Source organism: Diuraphis noxia, unplaced genomic scaffold (assembly GCF_037042655.1).
Source record: "Diuraphis noxia isolate RWA-SAM2 unplaced genomic scaffold, SU_Dnox_SAM2 contig0005, whole genome shotgun sequence".
Taxonomy (NCBI): Eukaryota; Metazoa; Arthropoda; class Insecta; order Hemiptera; family Aphididae; genus Diuraphis; species Diuraphis noxia.
Window position 1 is genome coordinate 44896304 of NW_028301715.1, and position 20777 is coordinate 44917080.

General features: G+C 31.3%; 1 protein-coding gene across 9 annotated transcripts in view; it reads right to left on the reverse strand.

Annotated features, from left to right (window-relative positions):
- sick (sickie) overlaps window positions 1-20777 on the reverse strand; it is a 90839-nt gene that overhangs the window by 6349 nt on the left and 63713 nt on the right. The gene's annotated exons all lie outside the window — the stretch shown is intronic.

The window sequence follows — 20777 nt, forward strand, 5'->3', positions numbered from 1 at the left end:
TGTACTTGTATTCCGTGTATTTTATAAGTTAAAATTATTGTCATTCTGACGTTTAAACCGATAAAAAAGGCATTGCGGACAAACACAATCAATGCGATTAAGTAAATAAATAAACGATCCCGTCAGAAGGAAATCATTCAAATTCAGGCCAATAAAATGCATTGTCACATATTATGGAAGATTTCAATTCTGGATGCATTGTGTAAAACTATGCGTCATTCGTTCAAATATTGTTACACACTTATGCCGTACACAGAGCAATTGCGGAGTCGAACAATATAATTTGAGATTATACAGAAAGATAGACCGTGGTATTTGTCGTGTAAATATATTATGCGAAATAAGTAGTGACTAAATTATATTGTGATATGGAATTGATTCGATTGACTTAACAAAGCAATAATATGAAATACAAAATTTGGGTTTACCGGTACTTGGTATATTTTACTGTTACGATAGCACACGGTCGTGAGTGTAAGAGTAAAATAAAATATTATACAACAATATGGCAGTACAGATATTACGGCGCTTTTTCGTTGGAAATCATTATTAATTATAAAATAATATATAGTAATATTGAACAATAAAATTTACCATCCGAAGAGACCGAGGCTGTTTCACTTTTTAATTATTATATAATATACATGCATCGTATACAAGTGCTATACTGCTCTACATACTATACAGACATTCGGTATCATATATAGCTAAAATACACGACGACGAGCATTAGGTTTCGAGGGGACGACGGACCAGTAAGCACTAAGCGCGCAACTATGTTCTACACTTCTTAGTTCTTTACAGTTTTCTACCATCAAGTGTATATTTTAATATTAGAGAGTATGATATCATATCATTAGTATAATGTCCAATAAATTAGTAACGATCCTTCTCGTCCACATTATATTACTATAATAATATCAAGACCCATCTTCAAATGTCGAACACCGCCGCAGAGCGGAACACTTGAACCGCTTCTATTTTTAAAGCACTACTCTCTCTGGACGGATGCATACGCGTATAAAATAATTTATATGTACATAATATTAATTATAATAAAATACGTCGGAGGTACTGTACTGCTATGTTTTATAATAATATCATACAATTCATACACATAATATGTATCCGTAAAACGAAAACGTTTTTATCACTTCTACTAATATTGTTTTACATCGAATGCCGTAATGACTAATGAGTAATTATATTTTGGTTTGGTCGTGATTAGCGTGGAAATATTTCCGTTTTGGGGCGGTAATGTGGTCGGCGGGATCGGGGAATATATATATATATCATGGAGAGCAAGTCTATGTCGTTCCTAGTACAATTATTAAAGATTAATATACATTGTAACTGAAATAACCGTATGATACCTATATTAATATTATATATTATACAAATAAATATTATAATAGTCCGTTCTCAGGCCTTAACGACGACGATATTGTGTTTTATACATTTTTATCACATAAATATATAAAATAACATTACCGTAATAACATTCCTATTAATTTATTTATACACACCACTATGACTATATTATCATAATATTTACTGGAGCCTGGTGGAACTTATTGTGCGCATTTGTTTCTCATTCTCTCATCAATATCGTTGCATTAATAATGATTCGATTTACACTATACTCTACACATGAAACTGTTTCGAAAGAGTTAACGAAATTTGTCGTCAATCCAATCCTTATGCCATGACCAACGTGGATCCGGCGAGTGCGGCGAAAAACAGTACAGCTTGTATTTCGTTGCATCGGAACAGCATGGTCAGAATAGAATTCGTTTGCACTCGCCGAATTCAAGTAGGACATGGCGTAATATTAAACTGTAACCGCGGTAGCGTGCAGATAACCGCACAACGTACGAACACGTAGCCTAGAACAGTAGAACATGCCTTGATTCTACTGGACGTAAAATGTTTCAATCGAGTGATATTATTATTATTATTAATACATCGTAATACCATACGTCGTGTGTCGACTCAATAGGAAAAAAAAACACCAGATGAAATATCACGTATCCAGATCAGTAATATAAAAGAATATTAAAAAAAATATTCGTGAAAAGTTTTTATCGCCAAAACCGAAATACGTATATTTTGTTTATATGGGTGCGGGATGGTAGGTAAGTACATCGGACACGGTCCTAAATGTCATATATATTATTTTTAATACCGCGCGGAAACGCGAGCACAAAAGTATAATAATAAACATTCCCGTCGCACGAGTAATAGAAAAAAATATATTTTTATTGTTTACTGTATTATAATAGTATAATATAGTGGCTGTCGATCGTTCCGAATCCGAAACAAATCGGAACGACTGCACCACCACACACTATCATCGCAAACATTGCATACACCTGTGACAACGGATGAAAAATAGGCACGGACGGATTTACGAAATGCGCGAACGGGAAAATACATGTACATGTACCAATACAATATTGAACATACTGCAAGCGTAATATAATAAAGCGGTATAGATTTCTAACCGGCAGAGAAGCGTTTTCACGATAATAAGTTTATGCTAATGTGATATTAATACGGTGGAAAAAAACCAAACATAAAACAGAGTTTCGACGTCCATGAGTCAAAGCAAATAATACGGCACACAACTGTTTATGTTTTGTTTTTTTTTTTTTTAAACCGCCCACCCGTCACATATTAAATACCCACTACAAGTACACAGACATTGCACATCGAGCACCAGTTATACGCGGAAAAAAATTTGAAAAAAATGCGACTACTAGTTTTTATTCTTGCAAAAGTAAAAACGTCGTCACTGCAATATTATTATATTATGCGTACACGATAATATTATATTATAAACAAACAGCATCCGTCCGCAGTGGTGTTCCCACACCGATCCATGGAGTCCCTTTATTTTTTTTTTTTGTCATGCTAAAAAAATTAGAAAAACAACTCCACTCTTATACTTATATAGATCGCCCGAAAATCGAATTTTAAATTTTCCGGGATAACTCTCGTTCGTCGCTTAACACGAAATTTGCCACGCGACTTCCTAAACAATTAAAAATATATACATATAGGTTACAATAACTAGTAAATATAAATACAATTCAACACAATCAAGCCGAATCGGGACCAGTGAACGCCGCCCCTTCTCATCACAACAAACCGTTTTTATAGTAGTTTCACACCGAATTTAGTGATTATTATTTTCATTGTACAGATTATACGTTTTCTAATTTGTTTATATACTTCGATGAAAAAATGATTACCGAACTGCATACACGCTAAAGATCGTACAAAAAACTTAAAATAAGCCAACGCGGTGATCGCCCCAAACTAAACCCCACTTTGAACATAGAACAATATTATTAAATCGGTACCTCTCAACAATTTGACGTCATGTAAAATGATGTGCGTGCTGAATATAGTTTTCCGTTCGTATGTTGTTACCACACAATAAGTGTCGGGGATATAGTTGGACATTTTGTACTTCAAGAAGAATCGTCGTGAACTCGTGATCGAACTGAATAAATTTTTTTTTCAAATCGTGTTGTCGCCAGCGTTCGATCGATATTAAACCCCTTTGATCCGCCGACCAATTAGAACGCGCGCATCCTTAGCATTCAGACATTAAATTCATTGGTTTACTTCCTTCATCTCTTTGTCACGCGACAACGGCATGATATGACCTGTATAGTTGTATAGGTTGTTATAACAGTGTTTGAGAACCACACCGTTATAGTTGACGGCTCCGTATAAGTCATGTCGTTCTCGGTTTTCTTGGAATAAACGGCCGTCTGAACCTAACCTAACCTCTGGATAACGACCGTCACCTGGATCAAACTGTCGGGCCGAAAGACGGTTACTAAAACCGTGAATCGATCGGTGGAATTACCGCCAGACAGTCTTTATCACATAAAATACAATATTTTCCGATATCCATGTGGTGCAGATACAATCTAATTATAGTTTGTCGCGTTCGATAAACCAAGTACTAAACCATTCCTGCAGTTCGGGTACGTCATACAATTTCACTTACACAACACGCATTATAACATAATATTATTATCGTTCATGTCGACAGGAAAGAAAAAGAAAAACTATTCTAAACTATATAACGACGACGGCACTAATAATGTCTAATAACGTCGATAACTCGGATCTCTGAGTAGTAGATAATCGTGCTCGGAATTAATAATATAATATATTATTATTTTGTAGCGTCCTTTAGTATTCACTTTTGCCGTATAATAAAGACACGACACTGACAAGTATCAATAATAAATAATAATAATAATAATATTATGATAACGAACGAGGATGACCATTGATCACCATAATACGATATTATAAAACCACTACAACAACACTATACAGACATCAAGCAATAAATACCTATAAAAGCTATATATACTGCTGTATACTATTATTATACAGAGTGAACGTCGACAATGAACAATCCGACAGATTGTTATGATATCGCGTGTCTTCGTCCAACAGCCGAGTGAATCTTCTTTTTTTCAGCTGTCCACGACTACCTTTTACCATTATTATTATTAATAATAATAATAATATTCATTATGCGTTCCCTTGCGGCCAATAATTTCCTGTTTTAACTGTTTAAGGCAAACGCCACACGCGAGCCGCTGCTGCTACGAATTTTTTTCGGTGTATATACCTTATATTTAATGGTACATAATATTATGCAAAAATATACACGATAATTAATATTGGTAAAATACGTTAATATACAAATAGAGATAGATAAGTATATATATTAACAAATTACATTATCCTTATCACAAATGACAAATATACGATCGATGAAAACGAACGAAAAGGGCTAGTTGATTTAAACGATACGATTTTCGTTTAGAAACGGTAAAAGTAATAAAAAAGGCAGGAATGTACAAAAAGATAAAAATAAATTTATAAACGCAGGGACACGCGGGTGAAAACTATTTTTTCTACTATACAATATAAAGCAGTACGTTTTCGTGTGTCCGATTCATTAATTTTCAGTTACGGCTTTCTAATTTTCCAGCACTTTCTCCCCGCAACGGCGTCAATTTTCGAGCGATCAAAATCGTTATCATTAAATAATTATTTCCACCGATGTGGAACGGGCAACGGTTATGGACACCCGCGGTCCAAGTAATATAGCCGGCCAAATATATTATCGCAATGAAAAATTATTATTATATTAAGGTTATATAAGAAGACGGCGTTTTGATAGTGTAGTTGTAGTGACGTAGTAGTGTAGTACCATGTCGCCGAAAATCATACGTCAGAACTCAGAAGTGAATGAAGTGATGGAAAAAAAAAGTTGTAATTACAAAAAATAAAATTAAAATTGTATACGCGACGACGATACGATCGATATACGTAAGTGGTAACAATAATACTACACGTCCTGTACTATATTATGATATGTATAACAAATACGATTTCAAAACGATATTTTATATAACGCGGTTTTTTTTTTATCATAATAAACATATTATATACGCACGACTCGCACAATACTCCATAATATATTATGACCGCTACGGCCACCACGATGATGTTTGTTGCATATTATAATATTTCGTTGGTCTCTCGTTATCGATCGTGTACGATAATATAGAATTATATTTTTAATGTATTATATTATTATATAATGTTTAATGTTTATGTGTATATTAAGTACAGCGGCATGTAAAGGAGCTGTGTATATTATATTATACTTAATTTATTTAACACGTGCTCTTAAAACAATAATTGTTTGACATGTCTTTCAAAAAAAAACTTGAAAAATAAAAAGTAAAAGATTTCGTCTTACGATACCATTGTTGTTGTGTGATAGGCCATTATTATCGTACAATATTAACGACGTATAATATTATTATTGTATAGGTGTATAAAATAAACGAAATTAGATTTTATCGAAAACATGGCACGCAGTACTCACTATCACCAATATGTGTATGCACGTCAAAATTTAATTAAATTGCATAAGGAATCATATAAGACAGTTTTTGTCGATAAGTTTGCGATGGATATACGATAGGTTGAAATTATATAATATAATATAATATACACGGCATATACATCACATTATACAAAATAATATATAAAATAGGCAATAGCAGTATACAAATTAAAAAAATAAAATAATGCGGAAATAAGGACTAGTAATAGTTTAATAACTAACATTCAAACATATCAAACGAGCCCGGAACAAATTTAATAATAATAGTAGGTACATTATTTAACTAACGTCAACATAAATATGATAGGTACCTGTGATAAGTGAAACTATTAAAAAGTCATTCCATTGTTATTGAATAATTTTTTCCCCTGAATGATCAATACAGATAACGAAAGATTAAACAAAGAAATCCTAAATAGGTATTAGCCATTAGGTCTGTAGACTCGGTAGGTATAGGTGGATGCAAGATTGATGCTGAGCTTTTAATGGCCGATATTAATAATTAAAATTTTCGTAAGACACACATATATACAACACATCGGAATACATTAGTAAATATTTTAAAATGTGTAATTAATTATAATTCATAAAAACCCATTCATGTTTGTACCACGAGCATATACGACACGATATAAATATATGATTGTATTAGTCACACAGATATAATAGTTTTATGTATCTGCAATTAGTCATTGTTCTGATTTAGATAATTTTGTAATTTTTAACGAGCAACTAATTACAAAATTTGATTAGAATTTCAAAAATGAATATTGAAAACGTATTATTAGCGTTTGTTAATTTACAACCATAAAAAATCAAGTTGTTTCAAATTTGAAGGCAATAATAATATATTGTATAAAATATAACCGATTAATTTAAGACTACGATAATATTATTAAATATTAATGTTATATATAATAGATCAAGTGTTATAATTTATTTTATTATTGGCTTAGCTTATTGCTTATTACAGTACACGATAGAGTGATTTTTACTTTATTGATAATTAATTAGTTTGATATCTATACGTGATAAAAGCGATTCATTGTGGAGTGCAAAATTCACCGTCCGTGTCATACACTCATACGTGTCTTGTACTATAAATTATAATTAATAATATATTGTAGTATTGGAGGTAAACGTAATAGTCAATCAAATCGATTGTTTTTATAACACGAAACTGGCCTATTTGTACAGTGAAGAGATACATTTGAATACAACATTGAAGATTTAAAAAAAACCACAAACGTTAATTTGTCACACTTTAATCATGGGACTTCACATGAATGTAAATTTTTTTCCTAATACTCAATACCTATAATAACTATACATACAATAACCTATATATTATAATAATCAACATTTCAGGTAATTTGAGTTATGTTCGTGTTTTTTCAAGTTCAGAATAGTTAATGAAAAACGATACCCGTTATATGATTTCTAATGTGACACTGTAACTGAGGGAACTACTAATAAATAGTATAAGACACAGCTTCTATATTATATGTATAATTCTTCAAAAAAACATAGGTAATTTTATTTATTTCGTACCGTTCGAGTTTTTTTCATATTCATGGTAAATACGTATTTCGAAAGGCTTCTATATGTGTACATACTGCTAACACCACTCCTATATACAGGGTGACTATTCAACGTGAACGTAACAGTCCATAACATAATAAACCGTTTAATAATATAGGTAATACAAAATAATCTATGGATTAGGTACAAAGTATCTATTCTATTTTTTTAAATAAAAATTTGTTGCTATTCAAGTCTAAAACAAAAATAAAATAAAATATTCGGAACGTCTGAAAAATATGTTGATAAACTTATAGAAATATATATATAGGTAGCTGCCACTGATTAAATAAATATATAAATGTTGTATCATGTTACAGTAAGAAATAAATAATAATACCTGATAATAATAGAATACTGATTCGGTCGAGTCGTAAGAAAACTCGAAAGTATAATTTATTCTGAATAATTCTGCAATTTTTGGTACACCAATAAAATTCCCAAATGAAATCTAATAAAATGTTTGATTTCTTGCGACAAAATAATTGTAGCTAATAAAATTGAAGTTTAATTTTGATTTAAGTTTCGAGTATTACCTTAATTATATACAATATTATAAGGTTTCTTAGTTCCTATATATATTTCCTACATACTACGTTTGCGTCACATAGAATAAAAAAAATTGGTCTAAAACAACTGATTCCAAATTTATTATTATGATTATAATCGTTTAAAATGTTGTAAAAAGTATAGTAAGATTGGGTATGAATAGACAGCGTTCGTGAATCGCAACAATAGTCATACGTATATGCTATATATAACTAAATAACGCGTTCAAAAAATAATACAACTGATAATCGATAGATAACATAATGATCCAAGTCCTTTTTATTACAGCAATCGACGTCCGACCGTTATAAATCGCAATGAATAAATAATAATAAATAATAATAAATAATAATAGATAGATATTATAAGGAATGATAAATCATTTTCGAATTTTCACCGATCCAAATATTATTATTGACGTGAACGATCGCTGCACGTGCGAAGTATCTTATTCAGACAGCATCAACTTATACATTAATCGGATGTGTTTACACAATCGCTAGTTATTCTACCCAATCGAATACAACACGAACAACAATCAACAAGAATAGTAAGTCTGATTAAAATAACACAAATTCGAATCATTTAACATTCAACATATTTGCACAATAACTGACCTACAAATTACTATACGCGGTGTTCGGAGCTAATGAATTGATCGATGATAACACGACACACTTTTTAGTACACGCGCCTGATACAAACAACAATTAATTGTTCATCTTTTAATAATAATTATAACATAAGTGGGTATCATTAATGATGGAAAATATTATACCTTTATTCGACCCAATATGATATATAAATTGTACATTTATACGGACCAAAACAACGTCAGTACGCTCGTGCGAATGTATTTTATATTTCATTAATATTATTTATGTAAAATTGACAATTCGTCGTACAAGTATTCCTTCGATGTGCAACATAATGAATATCATAAACATTTGATTAAAAAACGATTCTTTCTGACGATTGAAACGACAACAACATCGTAGCGTAGCCAATAGTTTACGTCATTATTCGTAATAATAAATAATAATATATAGGTTCCTAGATATTTGCATACAAAAAATAAAAAATACTAAATAGTTATAAGCTTATAACTAATAATTGTATATTATATTATTAGGTAGCTATGATGTAATTACACATAAATAAAAAAATCGATTATAAATGCCATATTTTAAAGTAACGTTATCGCGGTCGGTATCTATCTTTATTACGATTTTGATAGAATGCCAACAAATTTTCATACACAATGTTACTCCAGACACGACATATTGCATATTATTATACGATAATATACCGATCGACCGTCATCAATGACAGCGACCACGCGAAGAGTTGTAGTAGGTAGTTGGAACGAGGACGGACTGACAATTGACAGAATACAAAAACATAATAGCGAAATCATTGGCTTTGAAAAAATAAGAAAAGCAATTTAAATCGTAGGTACAATAAACCCGTGAAAATAATAATAATAATAATAATAATAATGCACACCATCTCACGAATGCACTTCATATTATTATATACATCACTCGTAACAACATTTTTTATCATTGTGCGCAGAAGGTCCGTATATAATAAAATGAAAATTGGCTTTTCACGCTTTTTACGCGTTCGGTATTTAAATAAACACATTATGTTGCATCATTGATTAGTTGTTACTGAAATATTTTATAACCAATGGTTGCACATAGTGGTGGACGGATTTCCGGCAAAAAAAAAAAAAGATCGAAAATAACAGACGACAGGTGTCCCATACAAACTCGGTCACCGGATTTGACCCCGGGCGGTATATGGTAGACGATTATTATGAATTGAGCAGGTACACCAGAATGTAGATCGCCTACGGAGATTTGCTAAGAAGACGACCGACCAAAATGTCCAAAACGTGTCTGTGCACAAGAGGTGACAAAAATGCACAGACCATCATCGACGGTTCATAGTTGACCTTGTACAACCATAGGATTTCGAAAACACCACCACCGTCATATGGACATATTAATATTTGGACCGCACCCTCTCCCTCATTCTCTGCTATTGGTCGCCAAGTACCATCGTGCCAAGACTGTTTAGTGACATTCAATATCCGTGCCTAATATTATGATGAGGGATTTAAAGTGAATACTATTTTTTTCTAGAAATTATTTAGGTCCTATCTCTGCCGGAATGGCGCGTAACGATGTCAAAAAAATGTTGAAATCGAGTGTCGCACCTCATGTGGATCAACAGACAATCGTTCACAATCAAAGACGAACCAATACTTTAATATTTTACTTCAGATTCCGTTTTTTTTTTTTAACGAGTTAAATAATTAATTATTAATTTTCACCTTTTCGGTGTTGTCCGAAGACGCGGATCCAAAGTCGGCACAACTCTTGGGCCTCCGGCGGGTAGCGATTTCCCACCAGGGCACGTCGGACGGCAACGGAGGCAGCGCAGCGACCGTCCCGGCACACGACTTGGGCCTGAGGCCGGCATACAACTGCAGCTGCTCGCCGCCGACGTGCTCGCTGACCGGTTCCAGGTGCAAGCCTACGGCCGCGCGCCGACGCTTGTGGCCGACGTAATGGTGCGGCCTGCGGACCGTGGCAAAACCGTCGTGCACCGCGGTGGACGCAGGATCCGCGGCCACGGCGGTACGCCCGATAGTGTTGTTGTGGTGGTGATGGTTGTTCCTATGTTGGTACATCATCGCTGTCCACTCGTAAACGCTCGACTAGCGGTTACGATGCGACAGCCGGAATGACGACGATAACACGCGAGGACGAGCACTGATCACTAACTGATAATAATATATTGTTACGGAACGAGAACGACGCGCGTGCTCACGCCGGCCGGCCGGACAGTGGACTGAAGCGAAGAGCGACGACTGTCGACTGTAGTGGCGTGCGCCTATGGCACGAGGCGCCGCGCACGCTGCCTAACGAGTAACAACACGCGACGACGGTCCGCGCGGAACCCTTAATTCCGACGACCGTACGGGAACCACCCACCCCGCATTGTTGTTGTTGTGAATTATAATATTTTCTCTAATCACAAAACATACATATCATTGAAAAATTTTCCTACAGAAAATAAAGTACAATTTTGGTACAAATAATAATATATTGTTACATGTCTGTTATAACCGCGACACGTTTCTTGGTTCAGTTACAAGAGACAACGATTTCAAGATTAAAAATCCAAAACGCAAAGGACACTGGTAAGTGTTGAACCCGCCGGTGCCCAAGCGCAGGCTGTTTTATTATGCACGTCAGTAAGTACGATATGCCAACCGAACAAGCCACAATGAGATCGACCTAGACTGGTCTGAGAAAAGCTCATGATAATAATAATATAGGTATATTAGGTAATGTTATGTCGACGTGTTTGGACAAAAAAAAAAACGAAAACAAACCATAATGACTGTCTATTCTACGCGAGTACACGTGACAATACGTTCTACTCGTTCTAGTAATGACTGCATTATAATAATAATATGTAAACCAATACGCCGCAGCCGTCGCCTCATCAATTGGTGAGTGCGTGTAATTTGTTTGAGCGACATGATAAGGGGGGAGGGGGTCGTTAACTTGTTAATCGTAGAGCGGGGACTCCAGTTATGCGGTTTAATGTTATGCCGTTATCCAAAGGGACAGGCCGGATATGGTCGTATCGTATCTCGAAACTCGAAGATGGAGCACATCCGTACAATTCGCATATAGCTTGGAAACAAATGTGTAATAATAACGGCACAGTAACAAATATTCATCCAAGCCAAATCACTTTTAAAATAATTATGACCGAACAATTGAATGTTCTTCGAAAATCGGTTTTTTTTCCAAAGAAGAAATTAGAAAACCTCCAGGCCAATGGTTCAACCACAGGTAAGACAATGTAAGCATAGGCAAAGTGTCCCACCAGGTACGATAGAACAATAATTAATAATAATTAATGTATTGTTTTTTTAAACGATTTTTGAACCCTGAATCATATCGTTTCCCGGGGCAGATCGTCTAAGTTTGATTTAATATTTTCTTGTCCGATTTGTTTCTATATTACACGTTCTCAGCGTTGTAATCAAGACATATTATTATGACGTACCTAATCGTAAAGCGTTGGTTATTATTTTCTTTTGGAATTGCAGCGGACTGTCGTCTGTAACTTCATAACATTATATTATGTGTGTCACAGTATTTGTTATTTGTTATACTGCAAAAAGAGACTTCAAATAGAAACGGGACTAGGGAGATAATATAATAGTACAAACTACAAATTATTGTTTATTCTATCCATTTTTGTCACTTGATAATTTTCCTATAAACGGCGAAACTCGAAATTCTCAGATAATTTTACGATTAATAAACACACGAAGAATCTGTACTGTGGCACGAGTTTTCGTTTTAACGATGACCACGACACCACGATATTCCAGAAAAATGTATCCATTTAAATTATTTCATAGAAAATTTAGATAATTATTGTTATCGTTTAAAGTAATTCACATTTCACTTGTTTTATTTCTAAAAACAATGATTTCTAAATTATAATTGTATACATATATACTGAATTTGCGTCAAATAATTGGTAAGTTTATACACTATAATGGAAGAAAATAGCTATGCAACAAATGATCATTTTTCAAGCGTATCTTAACGTTGACGGATAGAACAACAGTAGCGGTTATACTGTTTTCTAAATATTATAATTCAATCGTCTTAATTAATTCCGTACTTGGTTAAACCATTGTTTGTAGTAAACAACTTCCTTAATAAAAAAAATACCGTCTACCCAATTATCTCAAGAATACCTGCATAACATACATAATATAGCATAATAAGTAATATCGATGTGTTAACAACCTCAAATTTCAAAACGATGTGTTCGACGCAAAGAGACCAAAAACTAAACATAAGACAATAAGAAATTAGTAGTAGCGTATGTGTATACAAGTGTAATATTATGTCAGTCACGTTTTTCTTCAAAGATTGAGTTAAGAACAAAAGTCGAATATTCCATTAACACTATAATATACACTAGCATGGCACAATAAATTTCATATGGGAGGAAATAATAGCTTCATTATACTATACACACATGTATAAAACACGTTCATATTATTATATAAACACCTGGCTATATCTGGTGAGTTAATAAATAACGTTTGAACCTTCACGGTCTGTCCATCATGAGCCAAAACAAGTCTAATTAGATAAAAACACATTTGCGTAATTATAAGGTTTATGCCTCGAGGGGAAACTCGAGCATTAATCTACTTTTTTAAGTATCGATAGTGATGCTCTACTAGAGTAAATATTATTATAATTTTAGATATCAGGCTAACATAAAGTTAAGACAATCTCAAATATAGAACAATGATTAATAATCGAGTTTAGATTGTAGTTAGACTAATCCAACCTGATTGTTGTATAAAGTCGTATCTACTTGAAAAAAAAAATAATTTAAATAATTTGTTTTCGATTACTTATTTAGTTATTTATTTATAACGGATAACTGCATAGTACATAGAGTAAAACGTATATAAATTTAATGTAAAAACATAGTACACTGAATATTTTTTACAAACAATTTAATAGAAATAGGAGCAGCAGGATAAAAATATAAAATATATAGGTGAATTTATAGTAAAATAAAGTCTAAGTAAAGTTAACAATTCAAGATTAATTAGAAAATATTATACTTATAATCAGGGTTCGGATTTTATAGCATTTGCTACTTATTATAGGATAGAGATAAAAATAGCAGAGTGGGCTATAAATTTGTTTTATACACCAGGGACTCTAAATATGAAATTTTATTTTGCTATTTTTTGCATATTTGAAGAATTTTAGAATTTTAGTGCTATTTTTAAAGTTTTGGTGCTATTTTTTGCTAATATTCTTAATTCAACGCTTTATTTTATATTTTTCATAAATCCCTATAGTATTTTTTAAGTATTCACCTATTACATCGGTTGATGTTGAACGTTCCTTTTCGACCTACAAGTCATTGTTGACTGATAACCGCCGGAACTTCAAATTCGAAAATTTGGCAAAACACTTAATCATACAGTGTAACTCAGGTAAAATAAATAAAATATTATTTAATTAATAAATAATAATTACTTGAATTTTATTCTTATTTACTCAGACAATTTTGAATAGTTGCGTACAAACGATGTCATAAACTCATAATTCAAGGTATCAAGTTAATCAGTACACCCAAATTTTTTTAAACTGTAAACGATGATTTTAGTTTTTTTATAAATAAATGATTTAATAAAGTTATATGATAAATTGAATACAATTTTGATTTGTATATATTTTTATTTGTTGCTATTTTTGATGTTTTTAGGGCATATTTATAGAGCATATTTTAAGGTTTTTTTGGTCATATTATAGCGCATATTTTAGGATTTTTGGTGCTATAAAATCCGAACCCTGCTTATAATAATTAATTAATATTTTTAAATTGCCACCTGGGCCGATGCAAATTGGGTCCAATTTCAAATATAACAGCATAGTCATAAACAACTATAAATTATAATGACTACAACAAATTGATAATTGAACCCCAGACTATGACTGTACTGCAAAAAAATATGTCTGATGTAGTTATGGAATATGTTTGTACATGGGTTTATGCTTTTATAGATAACTACTACCTGTTACCTACCCATAATATTAGTATTAAAAATTAGTGACTATAATATAGATAGTAGAATAAACGTTAATAAAATAATAGCGAAAGTATATGATATAGAATAATAGAATATAGATACACGGATAATTATTTATCGTTTAACGCGTTATACAACAATAATAATTAGTTTACGACTATATAATTTTTAAATACCAGTAACTGTATAAGTGCGTATAATTGAATCTGATCAGCAGCGGCCTAACTGAGGATAATTACACACAAAACAGTGCGTATATTATGACGCATGTACGTTTTTAAATTGTTTTTAATTATCGTTCCCATTACCGTTATTATAGGAGGTATACAATAATAATGATATACATAGTATCTTATGTACAAAGTCGTGTGTTGTTCATAAAACGCATCGCCGGTTGAAATGCATACACACTGGCACGAGTGTACGGTAATTGCCCACTTACTATTGTCTATTTAATACGTCTTATAATGTATTATTATAAATTATAATAAACGTAATATAATAACGTGCGGTACCGGTCATTATTATATTATTCTTGCTATACTCATTCTTATTTTTGTTATATCCACACACGAGTGCACAATATATAGGGTATATCGCGAACATTGTCAAAGTTAAATATAAATAATACGCCAGATCTTCACTTCCCTGTACGAAAAAATATAATATATTATTATCTAAGGTCTCGAACTGGGAATCGTTCGAGGTTCGACGATTATTATTAAATTATTATCCAAGATCCGCAATCGTACAATACCGCAGTGCAGAACTGCAGAATATTGCACCATGTAGTGCTGTTTGTTCATATTATAAATTATTATTCTAACGTGAACAGCGGCCGTACAGGAATCCTGCAGCAATAGACTCGAGACACGCTGAGAAACACACCGCAACAGTAATAATAATAATAATAGACGCTAGACGATTTCATTTTGTCATTTTGTTATTTATTTTTCGCTAGCGCACAACACGTCTGGTCTATAGCATACATACGATTATTATTATTATTATATTATGCCAATATTGGAGTGGAAAAAAATCGTCGTCGGTATACAGATCATCATAAAAATATCATGACGGTGAAGTAAGCGCACGGGCACGGCGACGAGTGGGCACGAGGGACGGCGGAACTATATAGTAAATTGGCTTTGATTGACGGACACCACCGGTTACCGTTGCGACAATGGACAAATACGCAGTGCAGTAAGTACAGTTATATGTACGACGTGTAATAATGTACGTATTTTCCTCTTATCGAACGTTTCGTAATAATAATACGGAACGTCCAAGTCGTTTACGGCTCAAGTATAATAGTATATTATATTTAATGCGCCGTGTTTCAAAAAAACATTTTACGGTTTCCAATTTTTCGTAGTGAATTTTAATTGGAATTTAATAGTTATCGTGGCTGCCGCCGGATCAGACTTTATAAATAATATTGTTTATTACTACGGTATAAACAAACCAGAGAATACGACAAAGACACCACCCTATTCTCGATGTACGATACATCGGCGACGAATCAATTGTGATATTATTTAGAGTCTCGTTATATTAATATATGGTCCATATAACAATCATAAGTTATTATGAGATAATACACATATTATACGATGGTAGTCAATGATAATAATTATCGCATTATGTCCTATAGTCCTGTCCGGTGTAATACTTCAATAGACATATTATAATAACATTAATAACGATATTGGTCTTGTTTGTGTATGTGTCTCGGAAAACATAGTATTATCGTGATCGTGGTCTGGGTTGTGTTCGGAATGGAACGTATTTTCAAGATTGGGTCAATCACAATAGGTACCTATATGTTTGATTTTCAACCCTGACAAGGTTCTTGTAACAAAAAAAAAAAAAAACGGCATAGAAACGGTAACCACACCCAACAACCGAGAAGACATAGGTACCCTATCATAATCATTCCCCTTTTGGCTTTTGGTATATCGCGTGTGATCGAATGTGTGTTGCACATCATGGCCATTATTTTAATACGCCCTTTAACAAAAATATTATCCTACACCGGCTACACCCTATCATAAAAGATACATGTCGAGAAAAAAGATGGGAAAGTATAATAATATGTATATTAATATATAGGAATGGCGTTTATGCAAGCTCATACTCATACTCAACTAATTCATAGTTAACGTAATCTAGCAGCTACAATTATAGTAGTCTATATTATAGAGAATCATTGAAAGTATAATATGATATTAGGAAAAAAAGTCTCCGGAAAAAAAGCCCCCGGTAAGAAAGTTCCACGGAAAAAAAGTCTCCACATTAATATTTTATCGTAAATAAGTATTTATACGTATACATAATTAAGTACATTTTAACTTTATTGAAAATAATATAACAATATAATATCTTAAACATGTAATAGTTTTATTTAAAAAATATAAAAATGTAATTATTCAAATATAAAAGATCTGAAAATAATATAATAGTATAATATCACAAGGCAAGAATGGCATTGGCTGAATTAGAAAAAATTAATCGGAAAAAAACAAAAGCTGGTAAAAAATTGAAGTTCGATTCAACTTGTTATGTCAACGTTATTTTGATGAAGACAAATCTGCAGATATTCCTAATTTTTTAAAGCAAATAGGTCAAAATATAAGAAAGAGATCTTTTATATCTGAATAATTACATTTTTATATTTTTTATAATATTATAGGACGGACATATTTTATTCAATTTTTTATTATTATGCGAGGGTGCTATCTGAACAAATACATTTTTATATTTTTTAAATAATATTATTATATGTTTAAGATATTATATTATTATATTATTTTCAATAAATTTAAAATATACCTAATTATGTATAGGTATAAATACGATAATTTACGATAATTTTTAATCTTAGAATTATTTTCAAAAAAATATGTAACATGTATTACCTATGGGCTATGTATACCTATATAAATACCTATATGATAAAAGAATGAATTTAAATAAAATATTAATTTGGAGACTTTTTTTTTGTGGGACTTTCTTACCGGTGACTTTGTTTCCGGGGACGTTTTTTCCGTTTACCAAGTAATCATATGTTGTGGTTGTTGAATTTACAAATAATGATATTAGATTACCCATTATACGTGCTATACCTAATACGATATACAGTTTAATATTTTTATTATTACTCGTATTTAACGACTTAACGTATAAACGATGATCAGCTGGTTTATACAAATCAAAACATTAAAAAGAATAACTATGGTGGGTCTAAAATCTAGATTAGTAAGATTAGTTAGACAATTTTAAAACATGATAAACCAATAAACAAAAAATGTATAAAATATTGTAACTTTTGAGTACTATATTAAAAAATGAACATAACTTTTGTCTTGTTATTAAATTATTAAACACGTGTTTCTTATATTACACATTATTTAAAAGTTCAAGGTACTTCTTAAACATATAATAAAATATGTACGAAAAACGATAAAAAATCATGAATAACTAGTAGTCTTGTGTTCAAAAATTATTAAAAAAATATGGATAATTTCGGAAATTTTTAATTTTTATTATGCACCATTGCAGCCACGTGTGTTGTATTCGTCTTACACAGGTACGACGTACAAGATTTCCGTTCGCTAGTATCAATAAGGTGCTGTCGCCTGTCAGTATTGTTATTAGACTATTTGAGTGAATTGATTTATTATTATAATTTAAGGCAAGAAGATTATCTGTGTTCTCTCGTTCTGTTATTTTATGATATTTTAATTTTTAAGTGAGTTATGAGTATGTAAATCATGAAATTCTATATATTTGCATGTAATATGCATAATAATGGCTATTTGAATTGTCGAGCTAAATTCATTTTAAAACTTATAGCTACTAAATAAATAAAAATTAAAAAGCATAACACAATTGCTAATTACTCACAAGAAGTATACAGCGATTATTATTAGAACACATCATTTATTATATTGCAAAAAAATAAAATTCATATTTTAATTATTATGATTGTGATTTGTATATAATAGTTTAATTATTTACTTTAGTTTTTGTAATCATTTTGGGAAATTTTCAATAATTATTTTTATCTAAAATGCTTATAGATAATGTGCTATACAATATTTTCTTTAATCGATTAATTTCAGCAGTGGAAAAAGTAAAAGGGGTTTAAAGTAAATATTAGAATATTAAAATATAACATTGATTTAAATAAATACCAGAAATAACGAAAACGTAACTATGATAAAATGTCAATGATGGTCGTAGGTATTTTAGAAACACGATAATGAAATTTTATTTGTAATGCCCTTTTGTGTGCAAGTACTTTCTAGGAATTATTAAAGCGAACTTTGTATAGGTACAAAGTTACATACAGTTGTGTTATAATATATTTAAAAACTTACATACAACAGTTGTAGAAATTTATTTATTTTGTTCAAAATTCAAATGTTCAATAATAACATTATTATTGTTCTTCAGACCACTTGTAGACGATAATTTAATGCTGTCAATGCTGACGAATGGCGATTTCAAAATTGATCATCATTTATTATTAAACATTATTTAGTAACCTCTAATAAATACCAATGACTACCTACTATCTACAATATTATAGTAAAAATATGTATTTTTATGGCTCTACAAAGAAAAAATATACTATGAGTAAAACTTTATAAAAAAAGTAGCTGTTTGTAGACAGTAGAGCCATTTTAAAGGGGCACCTAAACGTTAATAGCACAGAGTATTACCTATAATGTCATATTATAATAAATTTACAATATTAATTTAAATATTATTTTAGGTACCTTTTCATAATCATTTGCTATAATATTTAAGAATTTATGATCTATCCTATACAGCAGCGGTACTTAAGAGTAAAATTTTTTGTCCCCCCCATGAAAATGACCTGAAGACGTCCCCCTAACGTAAGGATTCAAACCCCCTAAAGTATACTCTATTTCTATGATGACTGGTAAACTCCCTTCAGCCCTTCACATTAAATTCTTGTATACAGCACGGATTATTATCTCAAAAATAGAAGTGATACTCCAATACATCTCACTCAAATTATTCAAGCCCCCTTTATTTCTTATTTAATGGTTTGTTATGATTTTTAATTTAATAATAATATGAAGAAAATATGAAATTCAAATATTATCATTATTCAGTGATAACTGATAATAATATGATTAACCTATCTCATAGAGTAATATAGAGAGGGCATAGTGTATACCGTACGTGTTAAGAAAGTGAAGCCGGGCAATCGGAACAGTACTCACTTAACGAAACTATAAGCCGCAAGATAGCGTGCAAAACCTAACCTCAAATTTATATTTTGTACGTTTTTCATTTAAAAAATTTTATTTTCAATAACGTTTTTGTGTTTGCTGAATTGACTCATACGGTCAATCGTTCATACTCAATTGACAATTACTCAAATCTTAATTCATTTCATATTTCGCATTTTCGGCTTTCGCGTTCGCCGAATTTTTACTTGTTAGTTGTTGTTTACTTTATCGACTTTGTTGTGCGTCTTTAAATTATTAATTCTATACATTTCAAGTACAGTTTTAATTTGAATTGCAATGCCAAGCTGTAATTTGTGTGGTAGAACACAAAACTCTAAGAGTAAAGAGAAACAAATTACTTTTAATAACTTGGTACAATAAAATTACATTATTTAGAGGACAGTAAATTTTAATTTCAAACCTATAGTTTTTTAAACCACTATTTCTTTAATATATAGGTATATAATATTATGTTATGATTTATGATTATACTAAAAAATAAATTAACACTCTTATAGAACTATTATTATTATTTTAATTACTTTGATATTGTTATTTGTATATTGTATGGTTATTATTATTTTTATTATTTTTATATTGTTATTTGTGTGATTATTATCATTAAATTACCATTTTATTCTAATATTCTAATATTATTTATTGTATTGTACAATTATTATTTTATTGACTGATTAAACATAATATATTATATCAAATACAAAAATTATATACACTTCTTATTTAAAAAAAAAAA